The sequence below is a fragment of the Biomphalaria glabrata genome, chromosome 2, assembly GCF_947242115.1.
Source record: "Biomphalaria glabrata chromosome 2, xgBioGlab47.1, whole genome shotgun sequence".
NCBI classification, from domain to species: domain Eukaryota; kingdom Metazoa; phylum Mollusca; class Gastropoda; family Planorbidae; genus Biomphalaria; species Biomphalaria glabrata.
The window spans coordinates 43,426,668-43,453,609 of record NC_074712.1 but is presented as its reverse complement, the minus strand read 5'-3'; the positions used below and the strand labels follow the sequence as shown (position 1 = coordinate 43,453,609).

The 26,942-nt window shown below is 34.6% G+C and overlaps 1 protein-coding gene across 3 annotated transcripts in view; it reads left to right on the top strand.

The window, feature by feature from the left end:
• The window catches only part of LOC106050278 (neuronal acetylcholine receptor subunit alpha-10-like), a 135,907-nt gene that overhangs the window by 14,125 nt on the left and 94,840 nt on the right, over window positions 1–26,942 (top strand). For all 3 annotated transcript variants that reach the window (XM_056020724.1, XM_056020726.1, XM_056020723.1), the window contains exons 2-4: window positions 19,497–19,628; window positions 25,432–25,499; window positions 26,620–26,855. The gene's annotated coding sequence lies outside the window, so the exon portion shown is untranslated. The remainder of the gene's footprint in view (window positions 1–19,496; window positions 19,629–25,431; window positions 25,500–26,619; window positions 26,856–26,942) is intronic.

The window sequence follows — 26,942 nt, the reverse complement described above, 5'->3', positions numbered from 1 at the left end:
AGTTTTATCTTCACTTAAATGTACTTAGGGATATTAAAAAGTACCCCTCATTGATTAACTAATTAATTTTTTAAACTCATGTATAGTCTTTGGCTTTGAATTGATTAGAGGGAAAACGTTGACGTATATTTTCAAAGTAATAAATATAAACTACAGAAAAATAATATCAAAACACTATTGGTTTAGGGCGGTGGTCTTAAACGTGGGGGATTTCGTGAAAGTGGGGCGCTGGGAGCCAAACGGGCGGGAGGAGGGCGCTGGGCATAAAAGTGGGTAATAGAGAAGTAATATAGAATAAAGACAATCCAGATCTACTCATTATTCGCCTTGTGAGCTATGATACACAGGCAACATCTTGTTAAAATCTTAGCCAAAAATTAATTTCTTTTTTAATCTTATTTTAGAAATCGTAAATAAAATACAAACGAATGAGTAAGTAAGCTCATCTTTCAACAGTTTTTGTGAAACAAATGTTGAGCAGCATCCTAAACTCTTATTTTAAACTGAAGTTCGCTGGATTTTGAAAGGGAGTTACAGTTCTCGTTTTGGTAATCTTTTTAATATAATTTTGAAATCTTTGAGAACTAGAAATATTCATCAGTTGGCGATGATGTAGAGAAGGCTAAAAAAAAGATTTGTTATAGATGTTAGGAATTTACCGCAAAAGAATTCAAACAATTTCTTCTGACTGCAAAGTATGAAGGAACTTTCATTGATTAAATCATTCTCTCTTTTATCGTGATATTAAATCTATTTTAAAGAGTTTTACAATCCCACATAACTTGTTTGTTGACAAATGAATTAGTGCAGAAAGATATCAATGTCTATACAATTAATCTAACGATGCTCTTTGAAGAAATGATGATTCGCTTCTTGGATGCAAAAAAAATATATAAAAATTAAATATAAATGTTAATTTTTAAACATCTGTTACTGATGTTCAAATTGAGTTGCAGGAGTAGAATTATAAAATAATGGCTTCAGTAAAAAATTATAGTGACGTAGGAGGTACAGCAGAGATATGGCTACACTTCAATGTTCCTCTGAAATTCCAAAACTGTGGTCGACAATGAAATTATTTTTAGCTTATCTATCAACATACATTGTTCACCTGGATTTAGTGTGTAACAAACTTAATGAGTAAGCGAAAAAATAGACTGGTTGTAGCTACTAGACAAGAATTTCACTTTACTTTGGCTAATTTAAAGCTAGACATCTCTTATATTGTCAGACAGCAGGAGGCCAAGGCTCAGCTTAATTTCATTTTTTAGTGAATTCAGTAATAATATTTATATACACAATAAAACGTATTCTACAATTAAACCTAAAATAGTAGGCCCTAATAGTCAAGAACTTAAAACAAACTATTCAAAGGATTTAGAAACTCATGACAAGGAGATTAGTTTTTCTGTACAATTACTGCAAGTTATTTGACATAATTTTTGTAGAATAATTAAAAAATTAACGATCTGTTATTGACAGCATGAAAATTAATAAATTAAGGACATTTCGTTCCAAATTTGTCGCCTCGAGGTTCTTTATTCATATTTTTGTTAGGGGGGGGGGGCGCTGGCGGATTTAAAAAAAAAAGAAAAATATGAAAAGTGGGCGGTAGGCCAAAAAAGGTTGAAGACCACTGGTTTAAGGACTGAATTATACATTTTTTTAAATATTTTTCTATATAAATTATCATTAAGTATACAAACTAAGATTAACCTTCTGTCACTGATTTCTCAGCCTTTTCACATCATATCCATTGAAAGCTGTAAATGGTGCTCCACAATTTGTAACCGCTGGAAATGTACGAAGAGGCTCATGGCAGTATTGTTAAACATATATCACTAGGGTATAACTATAAGTGACCGCTGGACAAGGAACACTAGCTCGAAGTCTAGAAAAAAAAAATTACATTTTGTTTACATTTAAAGACAACATTCCTTTTTTTCAAGTTTATCGATACCACTTTACTAGAAATATGTCCTGTGAAATACCCAGCTTTTAACCTTTTCTTTGAGACGTCATACAACAATGACCACAGACATCAACAAACGCGGAGAGAGAAAGAGCTCCTCATTATTTATTCAAAGAGAAACCAAACGATTAGTTTCCAAAGAGGGCCATTGGGGAGCGAACTCGACCTTTACTGACCTAACTCTATTCTTCAGAGAACATTTAATAAGGCACTACGTTTTCCTTTCTTGTAATTGAAATTTTAATCCTGGGTGTGGGCTAGTGTAGGAATTAAGGCAATCAATCAATGGACAGTTCGATTTACTCCGCTGTAGCATTGTCCAACATCTAGATCAGGAGGGAGAGAGAGAGAGAAAAAGAGAGAGAGAGAGAGAAAATTAACACTTATTAAGTGAACATATTGGTCGATGTATCGGACTCTCATCCGATGAGCCTAAACACACTTTGAGCGTATTTAAAATAAGAGTTTATATATGTCTTATTCATAGTTTAACGGCAGTTTCCCAATATAATGTTTCCAATGAAGTTCTATTTATAGTTATACGTTTGATTGTAACCACACAATAGATTTATACCAAAGTCTTTATCATTTTTTCTCCGTCACTTTTTATCCTTCTTTCTCCCTGTCTCTTTCTCCGTCACTCTTTCTCACTGTCTCTTTCTCCGTCTCTCTTTCTCCCTGTATCTTTCTCCGTCTCTCTTTCTCGCTTTATATTCCTTCACTCTTTCTCGTTATATTTGGGTCTTTGACATTATTATTTGCGTTAGAACAAGTACACTTTGTCTAATTGGACAGGGTCCAGATCTTAGTAAATGTCTTAAGAAAATATTCGCTGTTCCTAGTGTTCTTTTCCTCTACAGTTCCTCTCACCCACCCCTCCCCTTTTTTCCCCGTTTTCTTTTTAGAGTTTGGAGACCAGCAGGTTATGGCCCTGGTGACCCGCCGTGTCTCTCTTGTACCGTCAAACCACCAGATCAATAGTGTACTGGCCTGCTCAAGGAAAGAAAATGGTCGCTCTGGTGGTGCAGTGGTCCTTTAAACAATTGCATTGTGAGCAGAGGAGGGGGTCAGGATATATTGGTTGCTGATGTGGTTCAATAATGAATGGAATCTAGGGAGTCCAAACTTATTGGATCTGTTTAAAATTGTAGACATATATATATCCGCTTGTTTTTCAATAAAGTATATATGTCGACCTAATAGTATTACAATAAATACATTGCATTAGTTGTAGGAACAAAGAAGTTAAGAAAGGTGAAGTCCTAAAATTATTAACCATTTTACAGTGATGTTTGACCTTTGACACAGAGATCATTAATAAAAAGATTATATTTGTGTTTGTTAAACTTTGGCATAACACTTTCAATACATATATATCAACTTTTTAGACATTTGTATCAGCATTGTAAACAAATTGTTGTAACTCCGCTCCCGCGTCCCACTGGTGCGCATCAGAGTACTATTGAACACAAGTAGTGGAAGACATGTTTATACTAGAGAGAAGGACTGTGGTAGATCCGGCTGGAGTGATCTGCAAGTTATTAGAGTCTGAGCTGACTTGACTCAAGAGAACGGTTTTTGTGCTATCTGTGCACTGTGTTGAGGACCTGGGGCGGCACTGGGAAGTGTGTCGGTGGTCTGTAGTGGTATTTAGATAGAAAAGGACTGGTGTCACTTAAGATAAGACACACTGGGACTTGATAGCTGCAGTCCATGCCTGTTTGTACTGGAAATAAATACATCGTTTATTATTAACTCCTACCTTACGTTAAGTGCTTGCCTTAGAGTTACACCATTATGTATCAACTTGGCAAACAGATTTTGAAATAAAAACTAGTTGTCTTATGACCTTTTAATACACGGCTACTCAGAATTTCATACAGAAAATAAAAGCGTGCCAGGTCATGTCATAGGAAAACAAATTTGATCTTATCAAAAATTTGTTTGTTATTTATGCGTTTATATTGTGGTCCAAGGTTCCATGTTTTTCTTTGCATGAAACTAATATGTATTACGTTATTTCTTTTTGTTTGTTCAAAACGCCTTAGTATTATATTGTACTTGGACCACTTTAACTTTTTAACCACATTAAATAAAGTCTATGATTGTTGTTGTTCTTCTTCTTCGTTCTATTATTATTATTAAGCTACGTGAACAAATATTTAATGAAATTTTAATAAAAAGATTGTCATTCAGTTTTAGTAAAGCAGCATAGTGTACAGTGTTTGTTATTACAATAAACTGAATGTAACTTAAAACCCCTGTTCTATATATTGTACGTATTGCATATCCTACACTACGTGATTTTACAAAAGCTTTTATCAACTCGCTCTGTCTGTCTGGTAAAAAGTGTGTACCCGTTATTTCTTTCACACCCATTTTAGGATCAAGTTGAAACTTCGCACAAATATGCATCGGCATAGACAATCAATAATAAAAAAGTAACCAATTAGTCAATTAATTAATGTTTATTAATTATTGTGGTTGATACCAACAAGAGAAACTAATCCTTCAGTATTCACATATATGGCTACATTTGTTGGGTTTAGTCCCCATAAATAATTATTAACTCTATTTCTCCCTCTCGCATTGTCCGATCAAGTTGACACTTAAAACATGTATTATTGTACCTAACAAAAACATGAATTAATTAAAAATTTAAATTAGTCAATTAATTATTGTTTATGGATTATTTTATTTGATACCGAAAAAGGGGAATAACTTGTTCATTATTGATATATAGTTATAAGGCATATATATAAAGTTATGAGGTGTTTTCTTTTCTAAACATTTTAAACTGTATTATTCGGGCTTTGTAAATGTAGAAGTGTTTAGAAGCAAAATCAATACCAATACAGAGAGAGAGAGAAACGTCATCGAGTGGGAGATGGAGAGGACAGTGTCCCCCGGGTAGAATTTTTGAGTACAAAGCTTTTTTTTTAATAGTACTTTGAGTAAAATCACACTGCTGAAGTCTACTGTGGTGAATAGTGAATCAGGATGTTGTGAAGCCAGCACAACGACCAACCACGTTTAATCTGTCAAACCAAATCTCTAATCCCGTTTCAAGTTTAAAATCAGAGACCTCTGTAACCTTTTTTTTTTTAAAAAGTCTTCACCAAAATCCCCACGGGATGTATCAAAACTCAATCCTTTAGAACAATGCCGATGTTTGCTGTTAAAATACAAAGAAGTGCTTTTTACAAAGCGTATATCAACTCACTCTTTCTGTCTGTTAGTCTGTCTGTCTGTCTGTCTGGTAAATGTTTGCACACGTTACTTCTACCCCATCTATTACCGGATCAAGTTAAGACTTTGGATATTTATTTATTGGAATAGACAAAACAAGATTCAATAAAAAGATTAACCTGTTAATCACTAGAAATTAACTTTTTTTTTTATAACAACAAAGGAAATTAATCCTTCCGTATTCATAGGATAATATAATAGGGTTTAGTCCTATCAGATAATGGAATTCTCGGTTCAAGTTGAACCAATTATTGTACCTAACAAAACATGAACCAATTAAACAATTAATCAGTCAGTCGTAATAAGTCTAACGATGTCTCTATTGATGTCACGATATAACGTAGTATTAGGGACAATGAGATCCCCACGTTCTTGTACAATCACGTGATGCTGGAGATGCTACTTTAAAGTATAATTTCAAAAAAGGACATATTGTTTCAAATAAATACAAAGCATTTGTTCTAGAATGTGAAATCACTGTAATGATATACACTTTATAAATGTACAATATAATTTAATTTCAATACTTTTGCTATTGTCGCGGGTCTCCCCCCGAAACTAAATATGCCCGTCTCTCTATACAACCTTTATGATCAACATCTTGCCCCTTCTAGAACCGTGCAAACCTCTCCTCGTAAGCCTGGAGTTTCCCAACCCCTCCTTCTATGCTAATTTGATGCTTACAGAAGTTTTGTTAATAAACATACATCTGTGAGCTACGTAATTATTCTGTGAAATAACAAGCATTTTTTTTTAAATCTGATATGGTCCTTACGTTTCCAGCTACGTGACATAGTCAGTAATTAATTTGTTAATTATTTCTTTTGTTTAATATCAAATAAGGGAAATAACTTCTACATTATTGAGAGATATATTTATTAGTGTGGTGTTCTGTGCTTTCCCTTGGATTACCTTTTTTTTATAAAAAGATTTCTTATATTTTGCTTGTTTTAATCATGACTACTACAAAGACAAAAACAAATTTGTTCCGATTTAGAGATTGGTCAAAGGATTGCAGATAGAACACTGGTCCAAAGTACAAGTACAGGACTGATAACTCAAGTGTGACATCAGTAAGAGCGACCTTCTATCATGTAACTCGACACTCACCCATATATTGTTATTTAAATAGTGTAACACAGACATACACATCTTTACATTTTTCACTATTCAGCTTTCACGTTTTTATTTTTATTTATTTTTTTTTTTTGAAAGCATAAAAGTTAAACCCAGTGAAGAGAGAGGAACATATTTCAATTATGGACATGTTCAATCAAGCAGAAGATATTTATCGGAGTCCCCAGAGCATGCATAATTATTTTCAGAAAGTCTCTAGGAACTTTAAAAAAATGACATTGTGCTAAAAGTTTGACATATGCAATGTGTGTATGTGTGTATGCGCGTGTGAGGGTCTCTCTTTTTCCGGAAAATAATTAAAATGTTCAGATTTAAAGATGAAATTCCTACAAGAGCAATGGAATTGTGGGACACTTAGGAAGTCTCTCTCTTGATTTAAGTCTATAGAGTTTCTCTCTAAATTTAACTCACAAAAAAAAAAAAAACAAGAACACAAACTTAAAAGTACTGTAGGTAGTGAGAGCTTGTATGGGTGCTGTCAATAAATGCTTTTAAAGATCGAACTATTGATCGTGTGATTGTATTGTGTCTGTGATGTTTGTCTTTTATGTTATAGCTAGGACTTGTTAGGTCTTGGACTTGTTAGGTCTTGGACTTGTTAGGTCTTGGACTTGCTAGGTCTTGGACTTGTTAGGTCTTGGACATGTTATGTCCAGGACAAAAAAAAAAGGAAAATTTTGAAATAATGTTCAAGAAAACTCGATACATTGTAAATCAATATTTTACAAAGCTTCAGATTGTTGATCGATTTCCAGATGATTCCAGATTGTGTCTTCCTGGTCTTATTGAAAGTCAATAGATCTACTAAGTGTTATACAATACTTTCAAGGATTTTTTCTTCTTCTAGTCGTCCTCTCAATATTAATTTCTAGTATTTAATAAAACTTCAAGCCAAGAGTACAAGTAGAAATACTGGAGTACAAGCACTTTTACAATTGAAGTAAATACATTCACAATTACAAGTAGAAATGCACTTATAAAAGTACAAACTCATGAGTACAATTACAAGTAGAAATGCACTTATAAAAGTACAAACTCATGAGTACAATTACAAGTAGAAATGCACTTATAAAAGTACAAACTCATGAGTACAATTACAAGTCTATGAGTACTAGTAAAAATACAAGTGCAAAAATAGAATACACGTCCAAAAAATAACCAATTCTCAAGAGCGGGAAACTAAGATTCATTACTGGTACTTTTTACAAAGCTTATATCCACTCACTCTGTTTGGTTAAAGATGTGTATACATTATATCCACTCACTCTGTCTGGTTAAAGATGTGTATACATTATATCCACTCACTCTGTTTGGTTAAAGATGTGTATACATTATATCCACTCACTCTGTTTGGTTAAAGATGTGTATACATTATATCCACTCACTCTATCTGGTTAAAGATGTGTATACATTATATCCACTCACTCTGTTTGGTTAAAGATGTGTATACATTATATCCACTCACTCTGTCTGGTTAAAGATGTGTTTACATTATATCCACTCACTCTGTTTGGTTAAAGATGTGTATACATTATATCCACTCACTCTGTTTGGTTAAAGATGTGTATACATTATATCCACTCACTCTGTTTGGTTAAAGATGTGTATACATTATATCCACTCACTCTGTCTGGTTAAAGATGTGTATACATTATATCCACTCACTCTGTCTGGTTAAAGATGTGTATACATTATATCCACTCACTCTGTCTGGTTAAAGATGTGTATACATTATATCCACTCACTCTGTCTGGTTAAAGATGTGTATACATTATATCCATTCACTCTGTTTGGTTAAAGATGTGTATACATTATATCCACTCACTCTGTTTGGTTAAAGATGTGTATACATTATATCCACTCACTCTGTTTGGTTAAAGATGTGTATACATTATATCCACTCACTCTGTTTGGTTAAAGATGTGTATACATTATATCCACTCACTCTGTTTGGTTAAAGATGTGTATACATTATATCCACTCACTCTGTTTGGTTAAAGATGTGTATACATTATATCCACTCACTCTGTTTGGTTAAAGATGTGTATACATTATATCCACTCACTCTGTTTGGTTAAAGATGTGTATACATTATATCCACTCACTCTGTCTGGTTAAAGATGTGTATATATTATATCCACTCACTCTGTTTGGTTAAAGATGTGTATACATTATATCCACTCACTCTGTTTGGTTAAAGATGTGTATATATTATATCCACTCACTCTGTTTGGTTAAAGATGTGTATATATTATATCCACTCACTCTGTTTGGTTAAAGATGTGTATACATTATATCCACTCACTCTGTTTGGTTAAAGATGTGTATACATTATATCCACTCATTCTGTTTGGTTAAAGATGTGTATACATCATATCCACTCACTCTGTTTGGTTAAAGATGTGTATACATTATATCCACTCACTCTGTCTGGTTAAAGATGTGTATACATTATATCCACTCACTCTGTTTGGTTAAAGATGTGTATACATTATATCCACTCACTCTGTTTGGTTAAAAATGTGTATACATTATATCCACTCACTCTGTTTGGTTAAAGATGTGTATACATTATATCCACTCACTCTGTCTGGTTAAAGATGTGTATACATTATATCCACTCACTCTGTCTGGTTAAAGATGTGTATACATTATATCCACTCACTCTGTTTGGTTAAAGATGTGTATACATTATATCCACTCACTCTGTTTGGTTAAAGATGTGTATACATTATATCCACTCACTCTGTTTGGTTAAAGATGTGTATACATTATATCCACTCACTCTGTCTGGTTAAAGATGTGTATACATTATATCCACTCACTCTGTCTGGTTAAAGATGTGTATACATTATATCCACTCACTCTGTTTGGTTAAAGATGTGTATACATTATATCCACTCACTCTGTTTGGTTAAAAATGTGTATACATTATATCCACTCACTCTGTTTGGTTAAAGATGTGTATACATTATATCCACTCACTCTGTTTGGTTAAAGATGTGTATACATTATATCCACTCACTCTGTTTGGTTAAAGATGTGTATACATTATATCCACTCACTCTGTCTGGTTAAAGATGTGTATACATTATATCCACTCACTCTGTTTGGTTAAAGATGTGTATACATTATATCCACTCACTCTGTTTGGTTAAAGATGTGTATACATTATATCCACTCACTCTGTCTGGTTAAAGATGTGTATACATTATATCCACTCACTCTGTCTGGTTAAAGATGTGTATACATTATATCCACTCACTCTGTCTGGTTAAAGATGTGTATACATTATATCCACTCACTCTGTTTGGTTAAAGATGTGTATACATTATATCCACTCACTCTGTTTGGTTAAAGATGTGTATACATCATATCCACTCACTCTGTTTGGTTAAAGATGTGTATACATTATATCCACTCACTCTGTCTGGTTAAAGATGTGTATATATTATATCCACTCACTCTGTTTGGTTAAAGATGTGTATACATTATATCCACTCACTCTGTTTGGTTAAAGATGTGTATACATTATATCCACTCACTCTGTTTGGTTAAAGATGTGTATACATTATATCCACTCACTCTGTTTGGTTAAAGATGTGTATACATTATATCCACTCACTCTGTTTGGTTAAAGATGTGTATACATTATATCCACTCACTCTGTTTGGTTAAAGATGTGTATACATTATATCCACTCACTCTGTTTGGTTAAAGATGTGTATACATTATATCCACTATACCCAATATTGGTTCAAGTTGAAATATTGCACAATTATTTCTTATATCAAACCAAACAAGAATCAATTTTAAAAAATCAAATTTATTAATTAACTATTGGTAATTAATTATTGTGTTTTGTATCAAACAAGGGAAAGAAATAGTACTTGATCACGGTAACATTCACCCAAACACCCAATCTTCCCCCCCCCCTTACTGGTAGAGGCAAGTCATGGCTCACCAAGAACGCTAAAAGCATGAAGTTGCGCTAGACACAAAAACAATGGCTAAAAGATATCTCTAATGGCACAGATTTATTTTTCTTTGTCTACATGCTATGACAAAAACAAAACCATGGAAAACCAGGCCGGATAAGTTGAGGCCCGAATTAACAACGCCCGCGCTTCCTACTGGGGTGTCGCAGTGTTTGGAAGCAAAAAGTGCACCTCTGCTGATCTGGAAAAGTGGAGGGGTTAGGTTTTTCGATTGGTCACTGCACCCCAAGGATGAAAGTCAAGGGACAGGATGAGATGAGGTCTAGTACATGACTGATCCAAACCGATGGATACGATTACACTTAATATAAGCTTTATGTTTTCAAAGTATTGTTTATGTTTTTCTAGTTACAAATGACTTGTGTATAACGCATCGTTCACCCTATAGCACGTGGAGTGCCCAGTAGTTGTCACGTGGTGTAATGGACACGTGGGGAGAGAGAAGTATTTGATAGAATCTTTCCATTCTGCCAGAGCTCAGCAAATACAACTCACCTCAAGTCGGTATTCAAACTCATGCCTCTTCCATAGCTAGTTCGTTTACTATGTTCATTGTTCTTTTTTTGAAGGCTATGCACGTATTGCAACTAGTTTCAAGTCAGCCAAACGGGGGGGGGGGGGGGGGGGGGGGGGAATAATACAATTTAAAACTATAAAAAAGGAAGACAACTCACAGAATACAAAACGGTTTCAACAATGTAGCCTTATTTCCCTTGGATTGTGTTGTGTATTTAAAGGGAAACTCCGATGATTTTTCAAATTTGAGTTATTAACATATTTAAATTCTGAGTAAAAAGTTGTAATAGTAAACATTTTACCATTACCCATAGACTTATATATTATATATAGAATGGAAAGCGGAAATAAATTCTTATCCGCGATAGATCGATTCACAGACCTATACATATATAAATTTTTATGTACGTAAACTTTTTTTCGGGCTCTAAGGGGAGTCGCCCCAATCAATCTTTTCTGTCTTAGAAAAGTAATGATCTTTAGTTTTCAAAGTTTAGAAATAATGCAAAATCATTTCTCGGATATTCACGCTAATATATGAAACAAAGCCATTTCCTGTTTGTTTCCATTTCAAAAATCCTAGATGGAAATAATTCATGTTGATTTAAATCATCTTATGTACATTTAAATACATTGATTACCTAGATCTTTCTAGATTGTGTATTTTAAAATTGCAAAATAATAATTATGAGGCGATAGTACTCTTATTTTTTATGTTCAATTACTAGATCTAGATCTAAAAATTAAATTATAAGTTCAATAGATTAGAGTTTAAAAAAAACTAAGAAAATCAACTTTATTCCTTTTAACTAGTTTACAAAACAACGCCTTGATCCAACTTTCTAAAAAACTTTAACATTTTTTGTAGTGATAAAAATCTCCATGTCCAGTCTAGATATAATATATACAAGTCTATGATTTTACCGTTTTTATTTAAATGCCTAGAAACATTTGTATCTGATAAATTACTCAGTAAATTCTTGACATCTAAAAAAAACAACACAACAAAACGGGATCCTTTGAGATTTTGTTGTTAGCTCAGTCACACGTCACTTCCCTAAACAATACTGAAAGAGAATCTAGATTTAACCAATCGTATCGCTTCATTCATTAGGCTGTTAGGCTTAGTGACGGTCTAGTCCAGAGCTATGATACAGTTATATATAAATATATATATATATCATGGGCGTAGCCAGGATTTTTTTTCGGGGGGGGGGGGAAATCTCGCCCCCCCCACCCCCGCGAAAATAAATTATATATATATATATAAATTATATATATATATATATAAATTATATATATATATATATATATATATATAAATTATATATATATATATATATATATATATATATGTGTGTGTGTGTGTGTGTGTGTACATAATTAATATTTATTACATTCTGACCCTTTCGGAAGACGTTTATTGTTTATTGTAGACTCCCCGCCCGTGCTAGCATGGGGGGTCTGGGGGAGTTCGCAGCGCTCCCCCATCGCGGGGCGAAGCACCGCCGCCGAGCACTATTTCTGGTATTGAAAGCCAACAAAATGCATATTCTGAGGTATCTACAGTGCATTATCTTGGTATTAAAAAGTTTTATTTCACAAACCTAATGTGCTATTCCACTGACTCAGACCCTCTCGCGCCGTTCGGCGCATTTTCCGATAAGCTATTTCCGCAACTCTGATTTTGCGTAATTCATTTTGTCGGAGAACATGTCCCGCAAAACCTCATGCGACGCTCTGTCACAACCTTACTAAGGATTCGACTCCCAGTTCGGCATATGATTTCTTTGATTTAGACCCGATCTCTATGACTGACTCCTAAAATCTGTCTTGGCCATCTTTTTTTAGACACATTTAATGTTTTTCAATTTCGGCAGAAGACTATTCACACTTTATTAATGAAGCCCAAGCCACTGGTAGAAATTTGTAACCTTTCTTGACTACGCTTTTGGAATTACATGCCTGTATTTCGCTTTAGATTTTATATCGAAAAGGAAATTTTTTTCGTCAAATCATCTGTTGAGGGGTTATAAACTAAAAAATCTCTGGAGTTTTGTTTTTTTTTTCATTTTAATTCAAAACCCCATTTAGCTACGATCATAGAACTTGGTGACTGTAGTTTGCTTTAAAATAATATTGATTGAAGAGAGAGGTTTTCAACTCTAAACGCTCTGTAGGGGAATTTTAAACTCAAAACCATCTGGAGGGGTTTTAAACTTTAAAGAAAAAGCCATCTGGAGCAGGGGGATTCAAACTAGAGATGGGAATCGAACCCAACTTTTAAAGTTCGGGTTCGGTTCGGTTCGGTCAGATTTAAGTTCGAGTTCGGTTCGGTTCGATGACGAGTATAGTTCGGGTTCGGTTCGGTTCGGTCAGGTCTAAAGTTCGGGTTCGGCTCGGTTCGATGTTATGAAATTATGTAATAGCAAAATTAAGTTATAAGGTTTTCTACAATTTATCAGATAAAACACTTTAAGTTTAATTTTTACATAAAACAAATACTTTGCAACATATAATAGGCCTATGGGCAATACTTTTTCCAAAATAATGTTGCCTACATACATTTTAAGCATTGTAAAAATTTCTTAATGGAGATAGAATTGAAGATGCGGCAGGTTTTTGCTCAAGTCGGCAAGTGGTTTAATTCTGGGCATGACTCGGCGCTTAGCGTATTCTAACCTTTTTCTCTTAGTAAGAAGAGATATTTTTTTTAAAGGCTAATGTCGATGTGCTTTCTTTCAGAACGCACTATTCATCATAATAAAAAAACAAATATTCTTCGTGTAAAGAAGTCTCTATCGAGGATTTTTTTTTCACACATAAGTCGTCACTATAATAAATTGCAATATACGGAAGAAATTCGACTATTCTGAGACAAAAATGCAGAAGAATCTCAATAGCGGAGATGTTTTAAAATGTTTTCGTCAAAACGTTTTGACCCATATTGTGCATACGCGCCTCGCAAAAAGCAGTCTACAGTTGACAAGGTCTTATTAGAAGATAAAATGACATCTCCTACTTAATATATTTTAATTTTTAAACATGTAATTATACTAATATTCAGATAAGTTAAACTGAAAATAAAACTTTTTTTTTCGACGCCCCCTCTCCTTGTTAGTTGGTCGTTGGTTTGTCGCTTACAAACAGCTAGTACAATTGAACCAATAAAAGCGTTTTATATTTTTACCGGTAAGGATAGTATAGAGTGACTTCTTATGGTCCGTCAGTTACGCTGGGCAGGGCACGTATCTCGTATGGGAGACAAACGTATGCCAAAGACAGTCTTTTTTTTTGTGAGCTAAAAGGTGGCCGCCATAACAGAGGCACCCCACGGTAACGCTTCAAAGACCAGCTTAGGCGTCAACTTTGCTTAGCTGACATAGAAGAGAGCACCTGGTTACATGCGGCCTCAGAACGAGTCAGTTGGAGTTCACTCCCGAAGGCCATTTAAGACCAAAAGAAAATCCGCTGCCGAGGACAAACGCAGACGCAAAAATAAAAACTAAATGGACCACCTGCGGACAGTGGTTATGCTTGCCCTAGATGTGGCAAAATATATAGGTCACATCTGGGACTGCGCAGCCATGGGAAAAACTGCATTCCTCACTAATCTTCGGACTCGAAGACAAGCCTTATAATAACATATAAACTTTAAAATAAATTTCTTATGTGAACAAATCAATATAGCCTAACTGTTATTACAATATTCACATATTTAACTTTTGATAGAGATGTAATATTAATGAAATATACTGATATTTAAACGAAATCTAGGTCTCAAGATTGTCTGCAGTTTCACATTTGCATTACGCTAATTTCATTATACTCAATGCATAAACACAAATCAGTCGCTTAACCTCTTCTTATCGCCACCAGACACCACACACACACACTCTATGACACCCCTTTTTGTCAGGAAGTTGCGTCTCCCCATCCCCCAATTCAAGGTACTCGCCATCCCCACCCACGGGGGAGGACCCAAAGTTTGAGAAACGCTGCATTAAAAATACTGATGATCAATATTGCAAAACAAAATAATAGTAAATATATTCAGGGTCGTTGCTAGGAATTTTTCATCATTTGGGAGCCCGGGAGGGGCTGGACCTCTTTGGGGGCCCCTGCATTTTGCGTAATATTGAATATTGTAAAAAACACTCATTTGAGGCCCCCCTCAAGTGGGGGCCCAGGGAGATTTTCCATTTCCCCCCTCCTCCCTCACCCTTGCTACGCCACTGATAATATTCCAATATGGAATACTTCACAATTTTTTAAAAATAAATCACTTAATAGAAGATAATTAAAATTTATTTTAAACTAGAACACAAATGAACTTATTGTAGATTTAAATCTACACTCTCTAATTGGCCCAAACTATTCTACTCTCAACTAACAGCCATCTCAAATAAAAGTGACAATATTTTAATGTTGACTTTGTACTTACTAGGAACTAGAGTCTAGATCTAGATCTAATTAGAGGGCGCTTATTCAACTATTCAACTCAAAACCAATATTGCAAACAGCCCGCGAAAATTCAAGGCCAGGAGGGAGTCGGCACATACGGAAAAACCCTTGGGAATCTTAGCGTGCCGCTTTTTTTTTTCTTTTTAAAGTTTTCAAAATACCCCCCCCCCCCCAACCAAGTTTTCAAAGTATAATGGAATCATTAGAATTTAAATAAAATATTTAAGTAATTTTTATTTTTTTTTAAACCAAAAATAAAAAAAAAAGGATGTACAAATTGCAAAATTAGTTCGGTTAAGATAAGGAGGGTTCGTTCGGTTCGGTTCGTACCAAGCAGTTTCAAAGTTCGGGTTCGGTTCGGTTCGGTCATAAGTGAGGTTCGAGTTCGGTTCGTTCGGTTCGGGTTCGGTTCGTTTCCCATCTCTAATTCAAACTCAAAACCCCTTTGGCTACGCTCATAGAATTTTGAGTGTGTAATTTGCTTTTTTTATATTGAAGAGGGGGTTTATCGTAAATTTTGGAGGGGGTTTTAAAATCAAAATCTTCCTTAACTGTGCTGTTTGAATTTGGGGATTGTTGTTTGCATTTTTTTTTGTTTTGTTTTATAGAAGAGGGGGATTTAACTGCAAAAACCTCTGGTAGGGGGTTTAAAATTCAAAACCCCCTGTAGGGGGTTTTAAACTCAAAGCCCCCTGGTAGAGGGATTTGTATCTTAAAACCCCCTAATAGGGGTTTTTTCAAATCTCAAAACCCCCTGGTAGAGGGTTTTTAAGTAGTAAGTGATGATTTAGTATTAAAATCTCACCTAAAATAAACAAAATGAAAGCAAAAATCAGTCACTTAATTCCGCCCCCCCCTCCGCAGGGGTTGAACCCCAAGAACCCCCCCCCCCCCACGGCTACGCCCATGATATATATGTATATATAATATATATATATATATATATATATATATATATATATATATAGATAGATAGATAGATAGATAGATAGATAGATAGATAGATAGATAGATAGATAGATAGATAGATAGATAGATAGATAGATCTAAAAGCATTAGGATAACTGACTCGAGAATAAAAGTAACATTTTCATCTAAGCCCCTCCCTGTAAAAAAAAAAAAAAGAGAATAGATCGAGTGTCTGACTGACTCTTATTTAACGAACTGGTCAGTGTAAGGCTAGTCTAGACTACGTGTAGTCGGTCATGACCAGACAACCAAGCGATAGTGTTTGTTGTGTGTTGAGTGGTCAGGCGAGAAAATACACACTGCCGTGGTTAGTCAAGCATGTAAATAATTCTTTCAACACGCATTTTTTTCTTTGCTTACAAGATCAAGATCTAACTGCATAGACGAAGATATATTTCTGTTATGAAAATGTAAACTTTACTGCATTGTCTCCCGTTATACAGTGAGTCATTAGATTAAATTAATAGGTTAGTGTGAGGTCACATAGAAACCCGTGAAAATCTGATCGTTTTGGATGCGCAGGAAAATAACATCAGAAATACATCAATTACTAAGTTATTATTGCAAATTAAAAACAAAAAAGAATAATATATTCATTATCTGTAAATCAAAACACATTTATATAAGAAATTGTCAAAACCATCGGAGTTTCCCTTTAATGTGTCGAACCATAAGTGTACCGAGCTGGTTGGAGATACAGTACCCGGGTTCGCTTATTCTGCCTCATTGTGGCACTCGGGTGGAAACGATCATTTGAGGAAGTGATTAGGCTAAATGAATAGCAAAACAAAACTCCTGTGGGGGTGTCCAAGGTAATACTAGAGCTTTCCAATTGCACGGTGCGGAGTTGAAAGAGAGCTTCCACGTCCCTGTCGATAATCCATGCGCCGTTTCGCAACTGACCGTTACACTAATGGCGAGTCCTGCACGGCTTTCTTGGTACAACATAGGTGTACTCGGCCTTCGGCCATGCATTCTAGTCCATGCGCCAGGAATGCCAGATATATCGGAAATAGCAATGCTTTACATAGGTATTGACTTGGACCTCTTCCAGACAGAACGGTTGTTCAAGCAGGCTTACATGCCTAGAGCTCGAAGAGCCTTCGGCTCAGCTCTTTTGACAATCAAACGGAGATACAGTAAACAGTGAGATTTAGTTTACTTTTGTATAGATCTACTAATTTGCAATAGGTCAAGGTTATCAAATCAATAAGCTTTTAGATCATATCATCGACTGTACATTTGTTGTGTGTCGCTTTTCTTGGCCTCTTTATTTTGTTTTTCGTGTAATTGTATTAGAATTTAAACTAAGTGCAATTTTCTGTATAATATTCTACTAGTTAGTTTCAACACTTGTATTAGATTATTAGATTGTATGATCTTCATAATCATACGCCATAATAGTCTATTAGCTTATAGACATGCTACGAAACCCACCGTAATGTCCATCTTGTCGTTTTCCTTTAAAATCAAAGAATAGTTTATAACAGAGGTTCATCTGTCAAAGTTCAATGAATCGTAAAGCTCTGATAATTAGGGTTAGATCTATTCCTCTCAATGGAGGCTCTGATATCAAGAAGAAACTATGGTACAAAAACATATTTAACTCTTTCTCTCCTAATCGACGATACCAACATTGATGTTACCGCATTCTGAAACCTTATCAATGATATTATCGTCGATGCTTAAAAAGTCATATGTCTTGTTGTCTTTCCTTACTAAACACTTTAAATTGCTTATAAATAAATGTTCAGTAGTTTCCCTTTGAACTCAAGATAATTAATATAATTGTATCATATATATATATATTACCTTTTTTATTGAAGATATAAATAACCATCATATAAATACTTTGTATGCAATTTGGACTAAAAATAATGCTCATATCTAGTCTAGATCTAGTTTAAGTAAGTTTTACATTTTATGTTTCATTATCCAAAATAAACTAAAAACGTTTTATAAACATCAATTTAAATTGTCTCAAAGAGTGTGCATTCTCCTTTAATTCTATAACAAATATATCATTTTCTGATAACAAACAAAATAGTTATGGAAGTTTAATCATAACAGGGTAGCGAAATATATATGAGCAGAATAAATACTTCAGTAGGAACATACGGAGAGTAAAAGATAAAACTATATCTATGTAAACCTTTGTGGAATAATATTTTTATTTAAACACTCACATCTTGTGTCCATCTCTGAGTTTTACCGGTGCTTAAAAAGCACAATCAGTCAATTCTGACCACTTTATTTAGGAAACCAACAGGAAAGTTCTGGAAGGAAAGGGGGAATATAAAAAGTAGAATCAACATCAAGCGATACGAAGGAACAAAACATACGTTTATATTGGTACCTTGATTGATGAATGAAGTAATCGCCTTTCATGAAACGTAACTCAGAGAGTTAACATGTGCCCAGTTGTCTCCTCTTTAATAGTTAATGTACCCGGCTGTGCCGGGGTTGAGTCTGATGCTAAGTTAGAATTCTGGACTAGTAGGAGAAAGTTCTATTTATAGAATGGTTCACGTTTTTAAGAAATAAAACAAGGTTACTAAGACAGTTTGAGAAAAAACACAAACTCAAAATCGGACCATGAAGTGGTCATTGATTTAATTGTTTTGTAAAGGGCTACTCTGTCATTCAATGCCTTAACGAAGAAACTTTACACTCGTATGTGAGTGCATCAGACAATGGTGCGCACAAACTACACATCATAATACTTGTAAATTTTGTTTTAAAATTTATTCGACTTATATGAATAATAAGTAGATTTTTTTTTAAAAAGTAAACATCTCGTTTAAAATGTAAGTAGCTAGTACGACGGAAAGTACCTAGTTTAATAATACATTTTAAAAAACTAAATGTTGACAAAAAATCTAAAACCGTTTTGCATAAATGTGTTCAAAATATTCTAAATAGACCTTTCGCTTTCTAAATAGTCTCCCAAGTTGTTTTACTGTTAATAGTGAATAGATGTCAGAATTGTTTATTTTATGAAAAAAAGTAAAATTATTGCATTTTAAAATTAAAATGTTTCGAATTCAAGATAGAAAAAAACAACAAGTCTTGTTACATTGATGTGTTGACATCTACTTACAAACATTTCTACTTTTTATGCTTACAAATCGTCATTTACACAAACTTCTTTCACATTTTTTAATCGCTTTTTTTAATTTTTTTTTCTACAGAGAAATTATTTCCCTAGTTTATGATGAAAACTTCCATTTACAATATATTGAAGGAACTAGCCATTAGCCTCTTGTGAAAATATTTGGAATCATTTTTTTTTTCGCTTGTCCATTGGAAGAAATAAAATTCAGGTAAGCTCAATAATATCTGAGTTAACTAGTACAGTACCAGGTTTCTAATAAGTGGTACATGAGTGTCCTAATTAACAGCCAACATTAGAGGATAACTAACTCAACTGAAATAATCAGAGCAGGAAGTTCAATACTATTTGATGTCCATACAAGAGTCTGTTTCCTATCATTAACTCTGTCTAGTGCGTAGCTAGAGTTCTAATGTTTTAAACAAGCAAAATATTTTTTTAATATACTTTTTTTTAAAAAGCGTGTATAAGGGAAGGAGCCGCAATTTCATAATAACAATAATAATAATAATAATATTGCATGATATATCAAAGCCAATCATTTATTTTTCATGGGACAAAAAATGTTTTATACCTACGGTAGTTATCAATCTTTTTTTCAATAGTAACCAACAAAAATAACATTCTTACTGGTGTTTGAGAACAAAATTGTTTAAAGTAACAAGCGTCTTTTCGTCATCTAGTAAGGGTCTTTTATAAAGTAAGCTGTTTTCACGTGACTCGTCTTCAAAACTTCAATGCTGGCTTGATTCTTCGTAACCTTTTATTGTGACTGAACGGGTCATAATTCTTAGGACTGTCGTACATGGCTATGTTCACAACATTTGTTTGTGACAAAAAGGTCCGCAGTAAGATGTCTTACTTATCAAGATGACATTACGACTGTCACTCCCATTACAGAGGTATGTTCGCTAAATGTACTTCAAATGCGTCTCACATAATAGTGCTGACCTGTGCCGCCTCCTTCCTTATAAAAGGCAAAAATTTTACATTTTTTTTAGCAGGATGAACAGTGCGTTCTGATTGCATGTCAACAAGTCAACATCGGCCTGTCTCAGCTCTTGTTACTTCTTATTACCAGAAAAAGACGTTGTCAGTAGGACGAATTGTTAATGCTCCTAACTCAGTTAAACGTCCGGCGCCGTTGGAGGGCCTCAGACCACGCTGGGACAGCCTAAACCGCTCCCACATACCCTCTTTCTGATGGAGGGTGGGGGGTGGGCCTGCTCCCTCTCCAATGCCATCTTCAATAAGAATGTTTTCTAATAAACAAAACAATTAAATATTTCTGACTCTGGGTGGGGAAGAGGTGCATGTATTTTAATAAAAGCAGTATAAGATATAGCCCCCCCCCCCCTCTCGCGAAATACAGGGTAGCTAAGCATTTCTCAAATAGCTTCGAGTCTTTTTAAGTCTGTTTACTGTATTTGGTGTCAGTGGTAAAAGTTTAAGAATCACTGGATTACTATTTCAATTTTACGTTGTGTTGTATTAGTTTACTTTGCAAAGATCTAATGTCTGATTTGTTTATGTTGATGACATAGATTACTGTATACCTGTTCTTATTAAGCATTTTCTTTGGAATGTGTTATTGATGTTGTTTCACATGAAATCGACACTCATTTGATCTTAAAAAGATATTTCTTATTAAACTTTTGAATTAAAATTAAAATATAGAAACAAAGAAATGAAAGAAACCATTCTCTGTTATAACAGAAAAATGTATTTTAAAAGTGATCTTATGTAAAGTGTAAACTTTATGCTTGAAATTCTAACTTTTCCATTTGTATCATGGAGGACATGCTCACAATGTGTCCGTTAAGAAAAGTTATGTTAAGAGTACCGTCCCCTTACTCTCTTTAAATTCAGTAAAAGATTTTTGGATTTTCAAAAAGTGAGCAGAAGTCTTTCTTCCACAGACGGAACTCTCTTAGTGATAATTCTATTATGCAAATGACAGAATGATCCATCAATCTAGATTGGAGGAGAATAGCTCAGTGTTTTGGTTTTATCTTGTGGTTTCTAGCTTCGAAAAAGGGAAAAGTTTCCAGCTATTGACATCTAAGTAACTAAATAATTAAAATAATTATAAGTTTACAAATAAAGTTTACTGTTATCTATAAATGTAATACTTGTCAGAAAAGCAATTTAAAATAATAATTCGGCTAGTTTTAAATTGGAAACAAATTGAACAACAAATTTTCCATAAAGAGATCTCTGAACAATATTGCATTTATTTTTATTACAATTTTTTTTTTGTTGGCCTAAACGAGAAAACAGCTTTTCTGTGGGGGTGGGGGCGGGGGGGGGGGGGGGTTCGGTCTAAAAGAGAGAGATCGACACCAGACGACATAAAACTAATAGCGGCTTCGATGGTGGGGGAGGGTAACGTCAACAAAATTAAAACAAAAAATTTAGATAACTCTTCACGAATGAGGATTTGAATTAGAGCCTTCCTTGATAGCGGGGCTGTGCTGAGCGCCTACAGACAGCACGGAAGCCTAACCCATAGGTACACAAAAGAGATTTGGACCATAGCGCACTGAGCTATGTTTATAAGCGTGAGAGTTGCGCTCAACAAAAGCAATGTAAGAACCAAGTCTCTGGCATCATGATTTGTTCTCGGAACTGGAAGATGATGGAGGTCATGCGTAATTTTTTTTAAAAAAAGACCACACATCTCAACAAGTTGTGGCCGATTTTTAGCAATGAAGGTTTTATTAAATTATTTGTATCGAAATACCTAATTATGTCCTAATTCTCTACATCTAGATCTAGATTATGTAATGTCGTTTTCAATTTATTGAGTCTATTGACTGAACCTCGGAAGATAAATTAGAACACGGCCCAAAATATCTATGTCAGTCTACATTTAGATATGAGCGATGACTAAATAATAGCATATCGCGTCTCTGCCACTTTTGATCTTTGAATTATTGAATTAGTGTTGTTTGGATCTAATCATTTAAAAATGTCTAAATTAGAGATATGTTTGCTTTCGATTTGGTTTGAATGTGCTATAAGAATGTAAACTAAACTGAAGCAAATGTTAGAGAAAAAAAACTATAAAAAAAAGCAACACTTAAATGAGTGTTTTAATTAAAGATACTTAATTTAAAAAAAAATAATAATGAGCCATAAGCCATTAATATTTCCATTGTGAACTTAAGTGCTATTTTTCTTTTATTAATGCGCGAATCTATTAATGAGTTATTAATGACGAAAACTTACCACCCTGAAAAAAAAGAGAAAAAAGAGCTGTATTTTAAAATTAAAGACAAAAAGTAGCCGTTGCAAGATCTAAAACACCATGATGTCTAATTTTAACGATCTGAACGTGACAGGCGGACGGACAGACAGATCGCACATACTTAATTGCGGCTTTAACCTTTTTGGGGAAACGCTTTAGAACTGAACAATTTAGAACTACATCATTGATTGTTTCGTCAATAATTGAAATGATGATATTGTTTTCATTATGTAATTATTAATTGTGTTATTAAAATGATACACATAGATAAATAGTCTAATTGGAAACAATTACAATTACAATGGAAAAGCCTTCACAGCACACAGGGATCGACATAATAAAAATAATTATAACAAAATTAGACTATTTATCTATGTGTATCATTTTAATAACACAATTAATAATTACATAATGAAAACAATATCTAATGACAAAAAGCATCCAATAATTATTTTATTCAAAAAGACAACTTTAATTCCCCTTTGTTTTAAACTACTATACTGATTCCCACTTTAATTATATGACTATATGTATCCCCCGTTGGATTAAAAAGACAACTTTGATTTCCATTTGATTGGAATAACTCAATTGACTTCCACCTGGATACATATCACTACATAGATTCCAGCTTTGAGTCCGTTCCCATAATTCCCAAGTAAAACCGTTTACTCACATTTGTTGTTGTTGCATTATGCCATTATTTTGATGACCCCCCAGACCAATCACAAATCAATAATCCCGTAAAAACATCGCTGTCACGTGGGCAGGACAAGCCGGTCAAACGTTACGAGCGTTTCGACTAGGGTCTCGCCGAGACGTGACCAAATGATTGGTTGTGCAAATAGTTATGATTGGTTGTGCAAATAGTTATGTGAACATTTTATCAGTTCGATCCCTGCATCTGATTGCGCGAGTTGTCTTTCTTTGTGCTCTGAAACAAAATCAGACCTTCTTGTATTTACGTCAATAGCCTAGAGTTCACCACTTCGCTTTACGTCAATAGCCTAGAGTTCACCACTTCGCTTTACGTCAATAGCCTAGAGTTCACCACTTCGCTTTACGTCAATAGCCTAGAGTTCACCACTTCGCTTTACGTCAATAGCCTAGAGTTCACCACTTCGCTTTACGTCAATAGCCTAGAGTTCACCACTTCGCTTTACGTCAATAGCCTAGAGTTCACCACTTCGCTTTACGTCAATAGCCTAGAGTTCACCACTTCGCTTTACATCAATAGCCTAGAGTTCACCACTTCGCTTTACGTCAATAGCCTAGAGTTCACCACTTCGCTTTACGTCAATAGCCTAGAGTTCACCACTTCGCTTTACCCGCTTGTACGACATATCAACGCCACACACGTAAACTTAAATGTTGATGACACACACACACACGTAAACTTAAATGTTGATGACACACACACACACACGTTCCTTTATCAGACTTTGCGATCTATGAGGTCAGATGATGAAAAGCTAATCTGTTTCTATGGCCAATGGTGAACTTCACCTTCACCGACACCTTAGTCTGCTAAACCGCTGGGGCACCACACATAATTTGTCGAGCGTCCTTCTCCGTTCCACAAAGTCTTTTGCCTTAAATAGAGTATCTTTCAATGATATTCGTTAGTGTGGTCTTTAAATCGGTTTCTCTGTCTGCTCTTCTTCTTTTTCCTGATAATGTTCCTGATAAGGAAGGTTGTTCTAGCCCTGAAGGCCTTTTGATATGACCATAAAGTTCAATACCAAACCGCTATATGATCAGCTAGTAGATGTCATATTTGAAGTTGTTAGGCAAACTGGACTTATAATGTTCACACGTAATATCATCAACAGGCTTGAACAAGAAAATTACATAATTATTTCTCTCCTTCCTTAATGCATTTTTAATGCGATAATCTCCCTTTCCACATTACGTGGTCAATTTTTTAAAATGTTTTTCTGAAACAAAGTTTAAAATATTCAGAATAACAATATAATAACAATACAATAACAATATGATAATAATATAATAACAAAAGAATAACAATAGAATATTCTTTCTCTTTGAAATGGTACTGTTATTCCTTTGACTTTCGCGAGAGGGTTATACCGCGTGTTTAATAAAAAAAATTAACTTAATGGAAAGATACTCCGCTTTCTATACCGAGTTTTCTGCGCGGCTGCCCGATGTTTAGGTACAGTGTTTGAAACGAACAAATATGTAGAGTACACAAAAATGTTGCCTCCATGTTCTTTGTATGTCAGATTGTAGTAACGGTATACATACTGTACGTATCAAGTCTTTATCAATACAGTGGTGTATGTCATTTTTTTTAAAAATGACTGAACAATTAAGGAGTGTTTTAAAAATAGTAAGAGCATGTAAAAAATATTATGGGAATGCGAAATGGTTATTTAATGGTCAAAGTATAAAGTGCTTGGGGATCTGCTGCTGTTCATATCCATAAATACTGTACGTATAAGAAATTAAATAGTGCTCTCCACTTCGCGGAAATTTGACCTTTGCGCGTGGTCTGGGAGCGCATCCCCAGCAAGGGTCTTTGGAACACTGTACATCTACTATAAGTATTCTAAACTGCATGTCTAAGTCTATTGCGACTTAAGGTTTAAATTATAATGAAATAAATAAAAGCCACATCGATTTAGGTTTATCAATTGAACTTTTCATTTCTCAACGCTAGATTATTTGAGTTCTATACAGTTCTAATATGTGTTCCAGTTTCTTTAAATCATAAGTCTTATACATTATTTATTATGCTACTTTTCAGAGGTGACTATTAGGACCATTGCTCTTCTGATAGCAGATACTGGACAATCTTGTTATCAAAGAAATAAGGTATAGTTCATTTACATCTGTCTAGATCTCATCTGCTTCATGTGACATCAATTTAATGCGGCGTCTCACAAACAAGAGACTGCTGTTTGGGAGGGGGGGGGGTGAGATTGCGCGGAAATATTTTTTTAAAGCTTTTATTGACCTGAAAAAAAAAACGTTTGTATTTACATAGTATTTAAAAATGTATATTTAAGTAGTTATCAAGTAAAAACATCATAATAACACATGTTTTAATATTTTAAAAAAGAAAGAGGTTACGCGCTGGGATTCCGAACCTGGAGTCCTGGATTCGAATCTTGGTGAAGACTGGGATTTGAATTTTGGGATTGAGCACCTGACCTTAGTTTGGGAAAGTAAAGGCGGTTGGTCGTTGTGCTGGCCACATGACACCCTGCTCGTTAACCATTGGCTAAAGAAACAGATGACCTTAGCACCATCTGCCCTACAGATCGCAAGGTCTTAAAGGGAAACTATTTAATGCGATTCTAATTTTTCCCAGTCTTACGTGAAAACGGCCCTGCATATCCCAAAGGATTTATATCATTTTTGTTGACGTCTTTGGTTTGATTAAAACAGGACAATATGCAGGATGTCTTGCTTATGATGGTCCACCCTGTAGCAAGTGTACATAATGTACTGCTTCACTGTCTCTCACATTTCAGTATCGGCCAGCAGTATCCCTAGCTAGTCAAGCGTGTTTTAAGGGGGGGGGGGGGTGGGTCGAAGCTAACGAACATTGTGTACGCGGCTCATTTAAAGTGATAGTTCTAGACAGCCCTGTAGTACTGAGACAGATGACTTACATTTGATAATGATATCAATTTTACGTTTACAAACATCTAGAGTGACTTTTTTTTTAATGTCAGACATATAGTAATTATGATATTAATCAAAGGTAGATATATATTGGTACAAATTACATACATAGATTGTATATTAAATTATCTAAGTATTTAATTTGTTACTTTAGTTCTGCTTCATGATAATAAAAACAGCTATTGTATTCACTACATCAGTAGAATGCTAACATTTGACAACAAAATTTTAAAGCGAACTAATGTGTTCTCTATTATCTTAGTATAAATAATACATGACTTCATTTTTTTCTCTCTACTTTTAGGATTTAAAAAAAGAATGAAGAGTTAATGCCCTTACCCGCTCCTTCCGATGGGAATCTCTTCCACCATAGGGTGTGCTTTCAAGAAAGGAAAGAGGGCCAGCGGTGGAAGTGTCTTGACGCAATGACCAGCAAGCCGGCGTCACCCAAAGCTAGAGGCACCGTTGACCGGCATCCCCACCTTGGACCAGCACTTCTGCTAATGATCGGGCTGTGTCGCTTCAGGATTGTTTTTAGTGGTCAGTGTTTTTCTAAGTGAACGCGTGTGTCTATGATTATACTTAGTGCTACATGTTATCATTTGTTATTTTGGTCATCGCTCGTTG